The 19,246-nt window shown below is 43.4% G+C and overlaps 1 protein-coding gene across 4 annotated transcripts in view; it reads left to right on the top strand.

Annotated features, from left to right (window-relative positions):
• MAP10 (microtubule associated protein 10) overlaps positions 1-19,246 on the top strand; it is a 104,372-nt gene that overhangs the window by 73,871 nt on the left and 11,255 nt on the right. For 3 of the 4 annotated variants that reach the window (XR_008621733.2, XR_008621747.2, XR_008621730.2), the window contains exon 5: positions 17,608-17,793. The gene's annotated coding sequence lies outside the window, so the exon portion shown is untranslated. Of the gene's footprint in view, positions 1-17,607; positions 18,064-19,246 lie in introns of those variants that run through there. The other variant, XR_008621739.2, reaches the window with a different exon arrangement.

Raw genomic sequence — 19,246 nt, 5'->3', positions numbered from 1 at the left:
AGCTTGAAAACCTTTAGTCACTTACTTCTTCTCCTTTTGCCTTTCCTTACATTTCTACATTCTCTGTCATTTCTCTCCCCATCTAATGATAGTTCCTGAGTCTATGTCATCCTGGCTCTGAAAAAAAGCCAAGAACCTACTGCCATTCAGACCTCACCATGGATAAAAAGAGGGATCCCACTCTGCCCTGGTTCAGAATGGGTGTAAACATGGCACCAAGGGTGATTTATGTCAGTTCCAAGCACACCGCACTACTAAAGAAACAGCACTGTTGTGAGATCTGTTCAGTGGACCTGAAAATTCACTTCACAGCTGAAACTGAACCTACGTAACACTTTTCCTCCCAGTGCCTACCTGGACTCCTCTCACACCAGGAAGAAAATCAGAGAGTGTAATAATTACAAATAGAAATGTCACAAGGTCCAAGCTGTCGGAATCAAATCCAGACTTATATCTTCCTTCATAGACCTAGTGGGCTACATAACTATACTCCCTGCCTTTCTTCCAAACACACCCTAAACTTTCCTACTTTTTTTTACTGGATAAACATGTTTTCTTCATCTGAGAAGGGCTCCGTCTGCAGCATCCACCTACCACAGCCTGGACCAAGGGCCTGAAATGATGTTTTCACCTGGAGGTCCAGCTCCATCTGGGTCCTAAAGCCTGAGAGTCAAGCCTGGTCAGTCATTAGAATTCCTTCCTGACCAGCCGTGTGGGAGCCCCTGGAAATAGTCATCCTCCCTTGTCCCCAGAGTCCAGGGAGCTCCAGGAAGGATCCGGCACCTTGGGTTCCCAAATGGCAAGCAGGCTGCAGCTTGTCAATTCTACACAATCTGGGGGCAGCTTGTCTCCAAACTGGCATTTTGATGCAGAATCCTGGCAATTAGAATCTCTCTCCAGCCTTAATAGGGATGTGTGTTATGCCTGATCAGGAATTGAAGACTGGGGGAATGTAGAAGGGTTTGGCCCTAATGCCTAGTTTCTGCTAGTAACTTTCCTTTATACTCTACTTCAGACAAAACTCACTGTTACATCCTGGGATGTCATTGCCATAAACTTTAATGAATGCTCTGCCCATTACAAGACCATTGTGCAAACTTAATTCCAAAGGATACCTTAACAAAGATGGCTCATTGTTTCCATGACTGTGAATGAATGAATGAGTAGGAGGGGCCTCAGCCACAGTCAGTTTAACAGTTCTTTCATCAGAGAATTCTCCTGTCTCCTGGACTTCCAACTGACATCAGCCAGTACTTTTGTGCCCAGGGTCTGATGGCCCAAAATGAATGGACTAAGTGGACATTCAGTAGCAAGGTGTTGCACCCACCTACCTGAGTGATAATTTGATTTCAGCTTCTGCCGACCCACATTTCACTTCCAACTCTCTTGTCTCTAGTGATTGTCTTTGGCTCTGTTTGGTTCTTCCCCTGGTCACCTGGTAATTGCAGCTGATACTTATATGCTTGAGCTCCAGGATGCTTGGGCAGATTTGCAGGGTATCTTGTTAGGTGCTTTAAAAAGGCAAATGGCGGGCTCCAGAGGACCTTCCCATTCCCTCCCTAAGAAACCAGCTGCACCTTTCTCCTAATGTCCTGTGTCCCTGTTAACCTCATTTCCCATGCAAAGTCCAAGTCTCCAGGGTCTTCCAACAACACTTAGACTTTTGTCTCCATATGGCTTCTTTGCACATCCCTTAATCTGACCCAAGTTCCCAGCTCTCTTCAATCCTCTAAACCCCTGCGCTGAGCTCTATAAAAGTGTTGGTTTGTTATCAGTTTAAATCTTCTATATTCTTTTTTTTTTTTTTTTTTGAGATGGAGTCTCGCTCTGTCGCCCAGGCTGGAGTGCAGTGGTGAAATCTCGGCTCACTGCAAGCTCCGCCTCCCAGGTTCATGCCATTCTCCTGCCTCAGCCTCCTGAGTAGCTGGGACTACAGGCACCCGCCACCACACCTGGCTAATTTCTTTTTTTTTTTTTTTTGTATTTTTAGTAGAGATGGGGTTTCACCGTGTTAGCCAGGATGGTCTCGATCTCCTGACCTCATGATCCGCCCGCCTTGGCCTCCCAAAGTGCTGGGATTACAAGTGTGAGCCACTGCGCCTGGCTTAAATCCTCTATATTCTTAACTGCTTCAATAAAAGCTCTCTCCCGTTGCTTTCTCCTTTTTTAGTCTTTATTTTGTTTATAATTGGCATATAATAATTATACTATGGGGTATAGTGTCATTTTCCATACATGTATAAATTGTGTAATGATCAAATCAGAGTATTCAGCATATTCATCACCTTAAACATTTATCATTTTCTTATGATGAGAACATTAAAAGGAAGGATGGGGAGAGATTTGTTAATGGGTACAAAGTTATAGTTAGATAAGAGGAATAAGTTCTGGTGTTCAGTACATTGTGAACTATAGATGCCCATGGTTAACAATATTGCATCGCCATCTCTCTCCTGTTTCTTGCTGCAACTGAAACACAGCGCCCCCAGAGGACTCTGCTTCCTCTTCAGCCCTCTTAAACTGTAGCTTGCTTTGTTTCTCCCATACTCCATGCACTTGGACCTGGAGTGACACAAGTGCCTTCTTGTTCCTCATTGCTCCTTGCAGACCATTTCTTCTCTCCACTGGAAAACAAAAGCAAACAAAACAAAACAGGAAACAGCCCAGATCCTTGAAGAAAATGCCATCTGATTATGCTGTCTGCCACTACTCCTCCTTTTTTCAGTCATTCAACTTGCAGCCATGCACCCTAATGCATTAATGATCTTATACCTATCCCACTGCCTTCGCTCTCCCTCAATTCCTGTCTGCTTCTTGGCAACATCAACGTTCACATCGACAAGCATCCCAAACCCCGAGCCCCTCAGATCCTTCCCCTCCTTAATTCTGCCCCATCCCAGCCTCCCATCTCATGGTCATAGTCTGTCTTGTCATTATTCAGACCAGATCAGCTCTAAAACCTTGATTTCCAACATTTCATTCTCTAACCAGAGCCTCTCTCACTTTTAGGCTCACCTGTCCTAGGTTCTCACTCCAAAAATTCTTTGCTTTGCTGGGACCTCTGATCCTTTGGTCCTTCAGACCACTGTCTGTCCAGATCTCTCCTAATAGCGTCACTTCCCTCCCATCTAGTTTAGATTTCATGGCCCATTATTATAATTTCTCTTCCCCTGTCACACTCACTAGTCAAAACCCCAAATGTAGTTAATTCTGCCTCTCCACTTCCCCAACCCCTGCATCTGAGCCCCTGACTGTAGCTGCAAAACAACACAAGGGCATGCTGATGGATCTTGCTTTAACATTATGAACACAGAGCCCCAGGAGGTCCTCATCATGCCTCGAGATCCTACTACACTGTCCTGGCCATGTCACCCCTCCTCTCCGTGATGATCTCACTTTAAGAAAGTAGAAGTTCACAGGAGAAAATGTCTTCATTCACTCATCACCAAATCCATATGTATCCTGTGGTTCCATAGGATACGTGTTTTCCTTTCACTGTATTGTTACAGTGGATGACAATAAGAAAAAGAGCTAACATTTATTCATTGTTTCCTAGTCCACATACAGTTCTAAGTGTTTTATATGCATTAATGCACTTAATCCTCATCACAACCTTATGTAATAGATACAATGATCATTTCTACTTCTCAGGTAAGGAAACTGAGGCATGAGGAGGTTAAGTTACTTGAGTGAATGGTGTATGCTTTTATCTGAAAAGACAACTCCTCCATTTGTTCCATAAGTTTCCCTTCCTGTTTCTTGGTCATTGCTTCTTTTCTGATAGATCATTCCTATTATAGAAATTTCCTGAAATATCTTCCCTGTTAAGTAAAATTATGTCCTTGTACCCCAGTTATTGGTTCATTTCTCTGCTCTCTCTGATAGTTAATGCCCTTGAGGAGAAGTTCACTTTTCCCCTGAACCCACTCCAGCCAGACTTCCCAGACCCATCACTTCAAGGAAACCCTGGTATCAAGATTGCCAATGACCTCCACGTTTCCCAATCCTGTTCTTCTCTGCGTCTCAGTGCTGTTGAACACAGCAACCACCCACTTCTCTCAACTTCCTGGGAGGTTGCTTGATCTTGGTTCTCCTCCCACCTCACTGGTAGCTACTTCTCAGACCCTTTGCAGGTTCCTTCTCATCTTCCTGACCTGGGAATATCACAGTCTTAGGCCTGTTTCTCTTTTCTTTCTATACTCTAAATCCTCTTTCTTCATCATAGCTGTAAATGCCATCTATTCACTCAGGAATGTCAAAGTTATTTCTCTTGCAAAGACCTTTCTAGAGTTCCAGAATCTTACATCTAAGCGTTCATTCAAACTTTCACTTGGATGTTGAGTAGACATCTCAAACTTGACCCGTTAAACACTGATGATGCCCCATCTCTTTCTTCCCAGCCCATCTTCACTCCAGTGGAAGATACCATCAGACACTCAGGCCTAAACCCTTGGCATCTTGATCAATTGGTCTTAATTCCCCTCTCTTCTTGCATGCCCACCTTTTATCCCCGATATCCAACCCATCAGCATGTATTGTCATCTCCATCTAAAATATACCACCCTTTCCACCACCTATTAGTCCAAGCCATCAAACAGGTCAAACAGCCACCTGACAATCTGTCTGCTTTCATTTCTGCCTCCTCCCACCCCATTATAGTCTCATATCTGACAGCAGCCAAAGCATTTCTTTTAAAAAATAGAATAAGGCATGTCTCTCCTTTATTTGGTATTCTGCAATGCCTTCCAATACACTGATTTTTCCCTCCAAATTCTTACCAGGACTTACATGGGCTTGTTGTCTCTTCTACCCCAGATCCTATATGTCATCTTCTTGCCCACTCCACACCATCCACTCTGGCCTCTTTGCTATTCTTCAAGGACACACAAAGTCATGCTGTCCTCAGGGCCTTTGCATTACTGTTTCTTCCTTCCTACCCCTCACCCCCTCATATTTGTATGGCTAACTCTCTCTCTGCTCAAATCTCAGCACTTTGGAAAAGTCTTCTGTCAAACCTCAAATAGTTCCTTGTTACTGTCTACCTGTTTACGCTGCTTCATTTGTCTCTACAAGCACATTCACTATCTGACATTACATTAGATGCTTGATTGAAAGTTTATTATCGCCTTTCCCACAGAATGTAAGGTCTATGGGAAGAAGAGAACGCATCTTCTTTTTGCCACTGTATGCCCGGAGCCTAGAACAAACACCTGGCATATAGTGGGCTTCCAATAATACATGCTGATTGATTGAAATGAATGAATGGGAACCACACCCAGCTCTTCTTATATAGTGGGTTTCCCTATAGATCCTTAAGCAGTATAATTAATGCCCTTTTGAAAGATGGACAATTCAGCATCTTTCTGCCTTGAGTTCCCTCAATGTTGAGGGGTCACTCCACACTTTTCTACTTCTCCCTAAGCTACACCCACTAGCAACTGGAACGTTGCCCAGTGCAGCTGCACCAGCATAGCAATGGCCAAAAGGAAGCTACAACTTGAGTCCAAGAAGCTTTAGGCTTCTCAGATGTCCTGGTCAATGCTGAGCTCCCATTGCCTCACTAGGGGTGTGCATCTTGACTGACTCTCCTGTCAGCCTCATCAAGTTTCTTTAAAATTATCCTTAAATTCTGGTGTTAACACCCTGCCTTGGGCTTTGCTCCCACTTTAAAACTGCTTTTACTTCTAGTTTGATGCCCAAGAAATGGCCAATTTGTAGCTGCAGATCTTTATCTTTGAGGCTTCGGCTGGTCATTGTATCTGCTCCTTTAGATGGGCCAGGGACTTAGGTAGCACTCCATCTGAGCCCTCCATCTTTCCCTATTTTTGTCTGTTCTTCATTGCCTGGCACCTCTGCTGGGAGTTGGCATGCAGTTCCTAGAGTCATGCCTTGCACAAAGTAAACACTGAAGAAATAGTAATTGAATTGAATTAGAAGAGTGCTTCAGTCATCGATAACTTCAGAAAAAAACAAAAAAAACCCACCCTAAAACAACCACTTACATTTCTCATGACTGTACGAGTTGACCAGGCAGTTCTGCCCCATGTGATATCCACTAGGGTACTGAGACAGAGACGCATGGCCCCAGCCCAGCATGAGCCAGCAGCCACCATCTGGGAGCTGAGGTGGGGCCATGGCCAAAGGCTTGGGTGTTTCTCCACGCAGCCTTCTCCACATGATGATCCAGGCTTCCTTACAGCAGAATAGGTGAACTCAAGGCTTGGCTTGTTATGTGCTTCCTGACACCCATTGGCCAAAGCTAGTGACAGTCTGGGTGGGAGGAAGCTCTATAGAGGCAAGATTATTGGAATGTGGGCTCACTGGAATCCCTGAAGTAGCAGTCTACCACAATGACACCCTCTAACCCCTGAGGAAGCTTCCTCTCCTCATCCAACATACACTGCATTCCAGGTCTCTCTGCAAAATCGTTATAAAATCAGACCTGATTCATCTGTGAGCACATACATTGGCCCAGCCACTGCTCTACTGCTATGTCATTAATAACATCACATGAGTGGAGTACATGTTCTTCATGCTTGTTTTAGCTTAATCACCATAATTCTTTACATGTCCATTGCCTTCTAAGGATTCCCTAAATCTCCATCTACTCATCCTCATGGGTTGATGTCGTGAAAGATGGAAAGGAGGTAGTTTTCTGCTCTATTTTACAAATGGAACCTAAGACCCCTTACCTGGGGTGATCACTATAATACTGTTGGGCAAAGAAGAATTTTAATTTTTTCTGGGCAATCTCAGTATATAGACTGTAGGCTAGCAACAGACTGTTGTTAATCATAGCAGTAGAGTAAGCTAGATTGAAAAAAATTAAAAACTCATCAACTAGGAAGAATATTATGGAATTAAAAACATATCATCTCTTATGAGCCCAGAGCCACTCAGCCAGGATGGCAAAAAGATAGAAAGTCATTTCAGCTAATGCACTCTCTCGGAGTGGAAGCCAGTTCTGGGAAAGAGTCAAGTGCTTCTTAGCCCAATAATGCTGGGGTCTTTTTTTCACAAGGGGCAAGGTCCCATCTACAAGAATTACAGAAGCATTCTTTCCCCACTGTGAAATTAGATTGTGCTGTCTCCCAGAGAGAATTAATGCAGGCCTTGGCGGCATGTGCTGGCTTCTTAGACTGGTAAGAAAATCAGCCTCCAGACTCGCTGGTCAGGAGGCAGATTTGAAAAGAATTGGTACCTTTGCTCCAACTCCTAAGACTAGAGCCCTTCTTCCTCTCCCTCTCCCTCTCCTAGTACAGAGTGCCTGAAAGGGGAGAGAATTATGTGCATCAAGCCTGGGGCTCAGAGCTTTGGAATGAGCTTCAGAATCCCCCCCAACTTTTAGGAAAGAGTGGAATTTGCTGAGGGAAGGGCTGAAGCCACTAGCCTCAGGGACTTGAAAGAAAGGGCTGTAGAAAAAAGGATGTAGTTGCCTGGGCTTGGTGGTTCATGCCTGTAATCCTAGGGCTTTAGGAAGCTAGGGAGGACTGCTTCAGACCAGGAGTTTGAGACCAGTCTGGGCAACATAGCGAGACCTCTCTCTCTACTAAAAATTAAAAAAATTAGCCGGGCATGGTGATGCGCTGTAATCCAAGCTACTCAGGAGGCTGATACAGGAGGATCGCTTGAGCCCAGGAGTTCAAGGCTGCAGTGAGCCTTGATTGTGCCATTGCACTCCAGCCTGGGTGACAGAGTGAGACTGTCTCTAAAAAAGAAAAGAAAAGTAAAAGAATGTAACATGGAAAAAAGAAAGAGAGACAGATTCAAGGAGTGCCCTCCATTCTGAACTCAGTCTGTTATGGGTTCCTGCTGTCATGTGGCATAAGGGGACAACTACATTTGTCCAAGTTACAACCTCTGCTTGGAGATTGACCACTTTGAATTACCTCCATTGTAGTCACCTGGGTATTTGTGATCCTGAGGGTGTAATAGGAGGTCACAGCCATGCCAGGGAGACTGATAAAGCCAGAGGCACCAAGGAAGAGGATAAGCACTCATAGTCATCTTTATTCTAGAGAACCTTGGCTGGGCTTGGGGGTAAAAACATATTCCTCTCCCAAAAAAGCATTATGCAGTGGTCAAGTCTGCCCTCATTCCAGGGCCTCCACTAACCCATGTAATGCCATTGTGCAAACTGAGAAAATGATGCCCCTCTGGGAAGATGACAAACCCTGGGAGAGGGGTGGGTTGGCTGGACTTCAGCCCCATTTTCAGCTCAATGAATCAATGTGTAACTTGCACAATGCTCTACCTGATAGTTTCCCACAGAGTACTAAATTACCTGCATGGAGATGCAAAATGAAGGGCCCTGTCCCAGCTAGGTTATGTAACAATCATAATCATAATCCCCTTTGCTCAGAGTTTCCTAGAGGCCAGGCACTAAGCTAAGGGCTTTACTTTCATGACCTCACTCAATCTTCCCAATAAGCAGGTTGTCAGCCTCATCAGCTTGTTGGCAAGTGAGGATTCCGAGGCTTTGCAAGTTAAGCAACATTGTCCGAGGACAAAGAGCTTGAAACCACAGAGCTCTGCTTACCAGCTTCTCTCTCTCTGGATGCTCTTTTTCCTCCAAATCATTCTTAAGTTTGGAAACCTGGATCCTCTGACTGAATGGATGCCAACAGGTTTTATTTGTTTGTTGTCTGTCACTTTTATTTCACCAGTTCCCTTCAACTACCCTGCAGATTTCATTAAGTGCTAGGAAGTAGTAGATCCAAAAGGTGGATGTGGGTTGGCCTCCCAAGCCTCGGATCACTCTACAGGTGTCACTCTCTTCCCTCTAGCACCTTGGTTTGTCTTGCACCAGCCAAAGTTTAGTGACTATAGCAAAGGCCACCTATCCTGTGTGGCTGGTGGGGCAAAGCGCAGTGAAGCCATGCCCTCCCCACTCCCCTCGCTGTGGTCTAGCCTGGCTCCGCACTGTGGAGGTTGTGCTGCTCTTTCTTCCGCACAGCCTCCTTCTCTGCCTCCTAACACTTCTCTTGTTAGTAGTTCACTCGGGGGATTGGCTCCAGGGACATCTCAGATGGGCTCCATCTACTTTTCTGATTCTCTCCAGGCTGACTCAGCACTTGCTATGATAGAGCTCAAGGATATCTGCTTTTTCTGCATCACCATTTGCAAAGACGTCATCACTAAACCATTTCATTTAATCATCTCTAATTTTTATTGTCAAGAATTCCCTACGTGCCAGTGACTGTAACTTTGTGGATATCGTCCACACCCGAGTGTCCCTCTGCAGGGTGCTGTGTGGCTTCCTCAAGTTCTTATCATCTCTTTGTCTGTTGAAAGAACCATCTCAGAAGCAAGTCATACAGATGTATATATGTCTGTGGGTGTGTGCGTGTGCATGTGCGTGTAGTTCTTGATTCCTAAATATTACCAAATTATTGACTGTTTCAATCTTGTTATTTTTAATGAGTAGGTTATGTAGACATTAAGTTGGCAAAAAGCAATGAAATGTCTCAATAATTCGTTCCCTCTAAGACAGCAAAGTGATGAGCCTAGTTGTCTTGCAGGCTCTGGTCCAGCCCTCCACACGGGAGTTAAGAGCATGGGGGCCTCTGAGTATGATACTCTCTCCTCTCGTTTTGAGGCTGTGCAACTACAGGTGTTTTGGGCTGGGTGGAAACTATCCTCAGAGGCTGCTGCAGGGTAGAGCAGAGAGCTGCTAGGCACCTCCAAGTGGAAAGACACCAGAAAGGAGACACTATATATTTCTTTAAAGGCCCAAACACCTTTATTTGTGTGTTCCAATTCAGATTTTGGGGGGGGGGAGAAACAAAAAGCACGACGTTAAAAAATAAGTCCAGCCATGATGATTTATGTGTATCATTATGTAATTTAATGAGATGCAACTCGTATACAAATGCTAATTTTAAAGGGCAGGAAATTCTGCAGGAAAAGCAGGGTGGTAGAAAGGAAAGATTCTTTCCCCAGATTGGAAGAAACTTTGCCAGGGTTGCAGAACCTCAGGGATGTGGGGAGCCCCTTCAGAGTCTGAGGGTTGGGCGCTGACCGCCCAAAAGCTCCAGATGAGAATCTCAAGGGTGACCCTGACTGCAGCCGCATGAAGTGCAAAGACTGAAAGCAGAGCTGCCAGACAGTAAATCCAAATACAGGATGCCCAGTTCAGTTTGAATTTCCAATAAATGGCAGAGGCCGGGCACAGTGGCTCACACCTGTAATCCCAGCACTTTGGGAGGCCAAGGCGGGTGGATTACCTGAGGCTAGGAATTCAATACCAGCCTGACCAACATGGTGAAACCCCGTCTCTACTAAGAATACAAAAAATTAGCTGGGAATGGTGGCACGTGCCTGTCATCCCAGCTACTCGGGAGGCTGAGGCAGGAGAATCATTTGAACCCAGGAGGCGGAGGTTTCAGTGAGCCGAGATCGTGCCACTGCACTCCAGCCTGGGCGACATAACAAGACTCTGTCTCAAAAAAAAAAAAAAAAAATTGGCAGATACTTTTTTAGTATAAATATGCCCCCATGTAATATTTGGGGTCAACTTATGCTTAAAAAAAGTATTTGTTGTTGATCAGAAGTTCAAATTGAACTCAGTGTCTTATATTTTATCTGGCAACCCTACTTGCATGGCCCCCTCCCCCTACCCCAGCTCATAATAATCAAGAGCACAGGATAAGAAAGGAGGTGAATAAGGAAGGCATGCAGGGAAAATCAGTGCTTTCTTTTTGGATAGCTGCAGGTAAGGAGTGAACAAGGCTTTGGTACTAAATCTACTTAAAATGACTTTGAACAGTAATTAGAAACGGTTGTATTTAGGGAGGTAATTCCCCAGTTTCCTTAGTTCTTCCCTCCTTCCCTCTATTCCTTTCTCCCTCCCTTTATCCTTCCCTCCCTTTTCCTTCCTTCTTATTTTCTTTGCTTTCTCTTGCTCTCCTTTCTAATTTTATTTCATTGAATAAACATTTATTGGTGATTGACTCTGCAAAGGAAATCTTCGAAATGTGATTTCACTCTTATCCAAGTGTATCTTTCTTTAAGAGTTTTTGAACAATTATAATCACATAGATAATCTAAAGTTTCAATAGAAACATAGCCTCAAAAAAGATGATTACTTCATTGTAAAATGTACCCCGTTGGACCTGGGAAAGAAGAAGCTAGAAATCGAAAGGCCAATTTGGTTGATTCATGACAACCTTGGGCAAGCTATAAGCTTTCTGCTCCTACAACAATCTAATGGCATTGCTAACTCGAAAAGAAAACGTGATTATTTTCCATGTAAACTCTAAAATGTGCTAAGCTGCTTCTAAACCTCCTTTTGGAAACACTTCAGTAAAAATGAAAAAGGATAACTTGGGTCATAGAAGAGGCAAAAGCCCAGAGTCAAGAAAATATAGGTTGTTTCTATACTTAATTCTTAGGCTAATCTTCCCTTCAGAAATAGTTTCTAATCAACTCTCCATCCTTGGCTGCCATAAGAGATAGAGAATGAAATGTAGAAGGAAAATCATAAAAGCTGCTTTGTTTCCCTATTTTCCAATTGATCTTAGCTAAAAGTCTGAAAAGCGATGTTTCCCTATTTTCCAAAATTTTTGTCCAGATATTGGGCAGGTAATTTCTTTTTTTCTTTCTTTCTTGTTTTCTTTTTCTTTTCTTCTTTTTTTTTTTTTTTTTTTTTTTTTTTTTTTTTTTTGAGATAGAGTCTTGCTCTGTCGCCCAGGCTGGAGTGGCGTGGTGCCATCTCGGCTCACTGCAACTTCTGTCCCCTGGTTCAACCGATTCTTGTGTTGTGTCTCAGCCTCCTGAGTAGCTGGGATTACAGGCCCCCGCCACCATGGCCAACTAATTTTTTTCTTTTTTTTTTTTTTAAGACAGAGTCTCGCTCTGTTGCCCAGGCTGGAGTGCAGTGGCGCAATCTCGGCTCACTGCAAGCTCTGCCTCCCAGGTTCATGCCATTCTCCTGCCTCAGCCTCCCGAGTACCTGGGACTACAGGCGCCTGCCACCACAGCCGGCTAATTTTTTGTGTTTTTAGTAGAGATGGGGTTTCACCATGTTAGCCAGGATGGTCTCGATCTCCTGACCTCATGATCCACCCACCTCAGCCTCCCAAATTGCTGGGATTGCAGGCATGAGCCACCGCGCCCGGCCATGCCCAGCTAATTTTTGTATTTTTAGTAGAGACGGGGTTTCACCATGTTGGCCAGGCTGATCTTGAACTCCTGACCTCAAGTGATCTGCCTGCCTCAGCCTCCCAAAGTGCTGGGATTACAGGCGTGAGCCACCACGCCCAGCTGGGCAGGTAATTTCTGATTCCAGGGCCTCCCAATGGGACACTGAGAGAAAACACAACTGGGTTGACTCAATAAACAGGGACTATTTGCCAGCTAACGTTTATTGTGCATCTCTATCAACTAAGCGCTCTGCATTCTCAAACTGTTGAAATCCCACATGTATGACAACAACCTCTTCTGTATTTGTGTATATCAGGCATGGACTCTTATTTTCCATGGAGTTTGAGTTTGCTGGCTTTCCCATTAGTACTTACACAAAGAAATGTCAGTCAGCCTCCCCAGGTTCCTCTTCCTGGCCCTTATCCTCTCAGGGAGCTGTCACCATAGGCAGCCTCAAATTCACAGCCTGTTTCTTGTAGCTGTTTCTGGGCTTGATCCTCCTAAGCTTTGTACTTGAGCCCGTCACTTTGCATAAAAGGATGTTCTTGACTACATTGCCACCTTTTGTTCCTTTCATCAAATGGAAATTAGCTTTGTTATGAAATCATTGGTTGACATATAATTTACTCTTGCTGTGATCTGGTAGAAAATTGTACATTAAAAGAAAACGTCAAATACAACAGCACTCAAGTTGAAAATGTCCTATTATTTCCTAAAGAGAAGGACAAAAAGCGAAAGATATCAGAAAATATTGTGAACAAATGGAAGATTTTCATTAATGTTGGATGACTAACTCAGCACCGATGGCATTCCAGTGGCTATAATTTAGCTCCACACTCAGTTGGCAGTATTAAATGCTTCCCTTTGGTGCACTTTTGTGGCTGAAGCGACGGCCTCCTATGTGTTTTGTGTGCAATTTCTCCTTAAATCAGCTGCCTACCATTTTGTTCCAGTTCACAGTGCCTTTTGGCCCCAGGATACAGTGCAAGTCCAAAGGAGGCACTAAAAGTGATGCGGTTGAATGACAGTTAAGTCATTTGCAAGGTCCTCAGCTCCAGCTATGAGGTTAGCACTAGACGGATCAACTTTTCATTCTTGGCTTGTGCCTCTGAGGTTTCCTACATAGCTAGCATTTTCAGTTGGTTAAATTCCTATTTATTTCATGGGTTAGTCATACGTACCAACAGTGAGGGTGCTTCTTAGCACAACGGAAAGTCGTTGCTGGAGGAAACATTGTGGCTTATCTAATCTAGTTGTTATTTTTTAGATTAGGACATTAAAGCCCAGAAAAAAAAAAAAAACTGATCAAGATCATATGCCTCCCCTTTTTTTTTTTTTTTTTTTTTGCTTTAATTGATAATTCTTATCACAATGCCCCAACTGCCTCACATGGCAGGTGTCTTCTGTACCTTTTGTATTCCTCACAGAGGCCAGCTTGGAAGATGGTCCTACTCTGTTGAGTGCACATATATACTTGGAGGATAAATAATCACGACTACTTACTAAACATGAACTACTAGAAGTGTTTTTAAAATATTATCTATAGTCCTCAGAACCACCCTACAATGTATGTAAAAAACACATGTTACAGATGAAGAAACTGAGGTTGAGAAGGCTTAAATAACTGGAAAAAGATTGCACAAATAATGAATCATAGAGATGGTATTTCAACTTAGATCTATTAGTCCCAAAAGTGCATGCTTCTTTCACAATAACAGTCTCACTTGCAAACACTGTAGGTTTTAAGATGCAGTTAATACCTATCATGAAATTAAGAAAAAAATAGTAAAACAAAGTTTTTTTAAAAAATGCAGTTAGAATTCTTAGGATTTCAATAGAAGCAACATGGTTCAATTTGTGTCTTTCTGTGGACAGTTATGTGACCTGAATCCTAATATTAGCTCAAGAGAGCTGAAGACTCATAGTTTGTAAATAGCTTGCAACAGTCTCAACAAACAAAAATAAGCTCTACAAGTCCCGGGGCTGAAGGGTTATGAATCTTGGAGGAAGATACGAGTTCATCTATACTTACTTGTACGGGTTGTAATTCTCTTTCATTTACCTTAGAATATGAAAGTCGGAATTACAGGAGCTAAATAATTGAAGGGTCTCGAAGGCTCAGTCGTATCTCCCTCAGAGTACTTTAACAAAAAGGAATATCTCTCCAACATTAAAATTCCAGGCTTCAGTGCACATGAGGAAGAAGTGGTTCTCAGAACAAGGGCATGGTTTGTTCAGAGTGATAGACAGTATACTGGTCCCCAAAGATGTCCCATCCTGGAATCAGTGAATCTGTTAGGTGATATGGCAAAGGAGAATGAAGGCTGCAGATGTAGCTAAACTTATGGATCTGATGACCCTGAGATGGGGGGATTATTCTGTACTATCTGAGTGGGCCCAATGTAGTCACAAGAGTTCATATAAATGGAAGAAGGAGGCAAAAGAGGAGGGTCAGAGGGATCTGTGATGATGGGAGTAAGGTTGGAGTGATGTGATGAGAGTACCCAACCTGGCATTGCTGGCTTTACCAATGGGAGAAGGGGCCATGAGCCAAGGAATGTGAGCAGCCTCTGCAAGCTGGAAAAGGCAAGGGAACAGATTCCTCCCCTAAAGTCCCAGGAGAACCATAGCTCTGTCAATGCCTTGATTTTAGGACCTCTGCCCTCAAGAGTTGAAAGATAATAAATGTGAGTTGTTTTAAGCCACTAAGGTATGGTAAATTATTACAGCAGCAATAGAAAGCTAGTGCATCTAGCCTCCCTACTTACTCAAAAAACTGACATTAGTTATAAGAGCAGTACTGTGTTAGGATATTGGTTTGGCTGACAAAGATGAAAATAACAATGGCTTAAATAAGATAGAGATTTACTTCTCTCATGTAAAGTCCAAACTGATAGGTGGTGCAAAGTTCCTCTTTGCTCTGCGAGGCTCCACAGGGACCCAAGCTCCTCTTATCTTCTTTGTCTTCCAGTTCTCAAGGTGATAGCCCTCATCGGCATGGGTGAAGGTAGTTCACTATTAGACCGTGGACTAGAATATGTGAAGGGGGAAGAAAGGAATTTGTCCTTTTTCGTAAGGGCATGAAGGGGGTATAGATTAAGTAGGGAAATAGTAGCCCCATTTCTGGAAGTCAGGGATCAGAGGTCAAATCCTGGCATTCTTAAAATTATCCCTGCTCGGCAGGGTGCGGTGGCTCATGCCTGTAATCCCAGGACTTTGGGAGGCTGAGGCAGGCGGGTCACGAGGTCAGGAAATCGAGACCATTCGGGCTAACATGGAGAAACCCCATCTCTACTAAAAATACAAAAAATTAGCCGGGGGTTGTGGCATGTGCCTGTAATTCCAGCTACTCAGGAGGCTGAGACAGGAGAATTGCTTGTACTCGGGAGGTGGAGATTGCAGTCAGTTGAGATCGCACTCCAGTCTGGGTGACAGAGTGAGACTCTGTCTCAAATAAATAAATAAATAAATAAATAAATAAATAAATAAAATAATCCCTGCTCAATATCTCTGGATCAGGCTGATGACACAGTCACCAATTAAGTGGAAGATTCTAAATTGCTGCTACTACCCTGAAAAATGTAGCCATCCACAGGACCCTAAATGTCCCCATTAAAATGTAAGATATAGAGCTATCAGATGGCATCACATAATGCTAAATTGTGGCCAGGACAGGAAGGAATTTATACCGTACAGCCCTGTCACTCGGAATCTCAGCCAGCTCTCTGCACATGCTCACCCCTGTCATTTCATTAACCTTGCAAAAACATGGGCCTGTATTTCACATCATCGAATTTTTTAGACATCAATTACTGTGAAATAGCTAGCTTTTTCTATTTTATCTCCTTTAATCATCACAACAATGTTACAAGGGAGATACATTATTATTCCTATTTAACAAATGAGGAAAGGCAGACACAGAGACATGAATAACTTGCCCAAGTTTACATAGGTAATAAGTAATGAAATGAGATTTGAATCACCAGACAGTCTGGCTCCAGTCTTTGCAAAGGGAAGAATGGATACTGGAGGAAAATTAGCAGTCTCTGCCATAAGTTCTTGGACTAATGTGAGCTAAAGAAGACTGCAGTCACATGTAATTTTGCACCAAAGAAAATGTAAACACAGCCCAAAAGATCGTATGCACTTGTTCAGAACTGAAAGCCAACATGAAAACTCTTCTAAGTCACTGTGCTATCAGATAAGCTCCTGAATGACAAGGGCTTATCTGACTATCCTTTAGCATGGGGTTAAGAAATTCATGCCGGAATTTTCCTTTCCATGCACGAGGCCGGATATCTTAATCAGTTAATTTTTTCTACGTAATAAACTATGCCAAAACTTAGTAGCTTAAACAATAGCCATCTATTAGCTCATAATGTGGATTACCAATTTGGGTTGGGCTCAGCTGGCTGGTTGTTCGCTGACCTTGGCTGGGCTCACTTTACATGTCTGTGGTCTGCTACCATTCAGCTTGTAGGCTGTGTTTCTGCACATGGGCTGCCATAGGCCAGCAACAGGAATGAAGGGACTACATTCATGACAACCTTCATCCAGTAGGCTAGCTTGGGCTGACTCACGTGGTGCAGGAAGGTTCCAAGTACAGCAATAGGACAAGTTCCAGTGGACACGTGCTTCCCCAGTTTCGGCTTACATCCCATTTTCTACTGTTCCATTGGCCAAAGAAGGTCACGCAGACAACCCAGACATAGGGATGGAGGAAGACTTCACCTATGGATGGGAGGAGCTACAAAGCTATGTGCAAGGGTGTGGATAACAGGGAGGAGAAGACTTGATGACCATTTGCACAACCCACCATAGTATTGAAAGTAAAAATAAGTTTGGCCCAAGAAAAAGGAGTGTTTCTCAGCAATATTTCATCTTGAAGGTGAGTTTTATCAATCTGAAATACAAATTGCATCTTAAAATATGATTAAAAGCATTTGTCCCTAAATAACCACCACATGGAAGAAAAAAAGCAGAGAGAATGCCTGCAATATCATTATAGTGGGAAGAACTGGGTTCCCATTATCAACGGAAAGTTGAGATACTCTTGAAATAATCAATAACGATAACTGGATCAAGATCTCTATTCTTTATTTTTCCCCATTTAACATATAGATCCACTATTAAAATCTCAGGGTCACAAGCATACATTCTGAAAATGTACTTCAATGGCAGGCCTACCTGGCAAAGGTGGTGATGCTGCTGGCCTCTTCAGAGTTCAGACTGCAGCAATCCTTTCTGGTACAACTTGCCAGCTCCATTCTAATCGCCTCACCCCAGTGGCTGGAGTCACCAGGTGTCAGAAAGGCACCCCACTGATAAAAGAAAAAATGCTGACCTGGGAACCCTGACTGCCAGGCTCTGAAGGTTTCAGTTAGATTGAACGAGGAAAATAATTGCCTGTCAAAACAGTTAATTACATTTGAGAAATCTTGTGTCCATCTTTCTTTTTGACAGGAGGCCTCGTATGTCTTCTTCTAGGAGGACTCTCAGCTGATGTTGGTTTTTTTAGTCTGTATGAGCGATGGACAAGCTGTCACTACCCATTAGATTTTGCGTGGTCCCAGGGGACCATCCCAAGTTTGAGGAAAGTTGGCAATGGAAAAAGGAGCATCTGATAGGAGCAGTCAGTGAAGTCCTTGGGTGAGTGAATTTTTATTTATTTACATACCATTCTCCTCCCCATGAAAAGGAGATTTCAGGTGGCCTCCAAAAATATATGTATAACAGAATTTTACAAATAAATTATAATAAAAGGAAAATAGGGCAGAAAGAATTGTTAAAGTGAAATACTAATTGGGTACTGGGTTTTGTTTTGTTTTGTTTTTTTAAGGCAGGTCACATCAGGAATATATAATGTCAGGGAAGAAAGATTTCTTTTCCTCTTCCATTGTTAGGTTCATGGCTATAACAAAAGACAGATTAACAATACAAAAGCATACAAATGTATTTAAGTTTTTCATGACATTGAAACCTTCAGAAATGAAGATCCAAAGAAACAGGTGAACTTGTCTATTTTTATATTTAGTTTTGAAAAAGAATGAACAGTTGTGGAGAAGTATAATTGGACAAAGGAGATGACCTAATGGTGATAACTAGGGACAACTTAGCAAGGCCTATTTGTTCCAACTCATCTCTAGCCCTGTGTCTTCAAAAATAAGGATGTTCCTTTTCTCTGGGTATAAGGAAGGCACTTCTCAAATGAAGGTTTTCTGACCTGCTCCAGGGGAGAAGGGCAGGAGAAAGTCGAAGAGTGGTTTTCCTGGGTTTTATGACATCCATCAGGGAAGAAGGGTTGAGGGACAGTGAGAGGGACTTTCCTGCTTCTGCTGTTCCCTCAAATGCCAAGGTGCCGTATTCTGGGGTAGCATGTCCTGAACCCCATCAATAACCTATTTCATGAGTCCCAGTGTTCATGAGATAAAATTTAGCCGATTTCTCTGGAGAAGAGCATTTCCTCTTACTATTACGCTTTGAAATATTCTCCAGAGAGTCCACATAGTGAAGACTCTGTATTACTGAGAACTGGTGCCTCACCACCCTCCTGTTGTAAATACTGGGTGACCAGCTTCACAGGTTAGGAAGCCCCAAGGGTTGGGCCTCTCAGCCCAGTTACCTAATGAGGCCCGGAAAGACAAGGCCCTGTGGGTCTGGATATGCCAGCTCACTCCAGGGGCATAGAAAGATCATCAGTAAGGGTTCAGCTGCCCTCTGGATTCCTGAAGGGTTTTTAGAAACATGCTAAGAATTCTTTTAAGGGAACCTAAAACTGGGTTCTCCTTTAGAAAAGAGACATTTACATGAAAGGCCATATACAAGTGTATGCCACAGGGCTGGTAAAGACACCAGGGAGGCTGCCCCACCTAGGCCTAGCTGGGACTGGGGCATGTGCCTTTCCAGGCTCACACAGACAGGGAGGTACGCCCAGCCAACCCTGATGAGATTCTGGACCAGATTTCTTTACGGGAAGTTGAACTAACAGGACTACTTGGGAAACCGAGAGAGAATAGGTGAAGTGACTGCAGAAGTGTTCTGCGCCCCTGATAACTCCAGATTTCTAGTTCTTACGGAGGCAGAGAGCATGCTGTTCAGGCGC

The sequence above is a fragment of the Pan paniscus genome, chromosome 1 (genome assembly GCF_029289425.2).
Source record: "Pan paniscus chromosome 1, NHGRI_mPanPan1-v2.0_pri, whole genome shotgun sequence".
In the NCBI taxonomy this organism is placed as follows: domain Eukaryota; kingdom Metazoa; phylum Chordata; class Mammalia; order Primates; family Hominidae; genus Pan; species Pan paniscus.
This window is presented reverse-complemented; position numbering and strand designations above follow the sequence as displayed.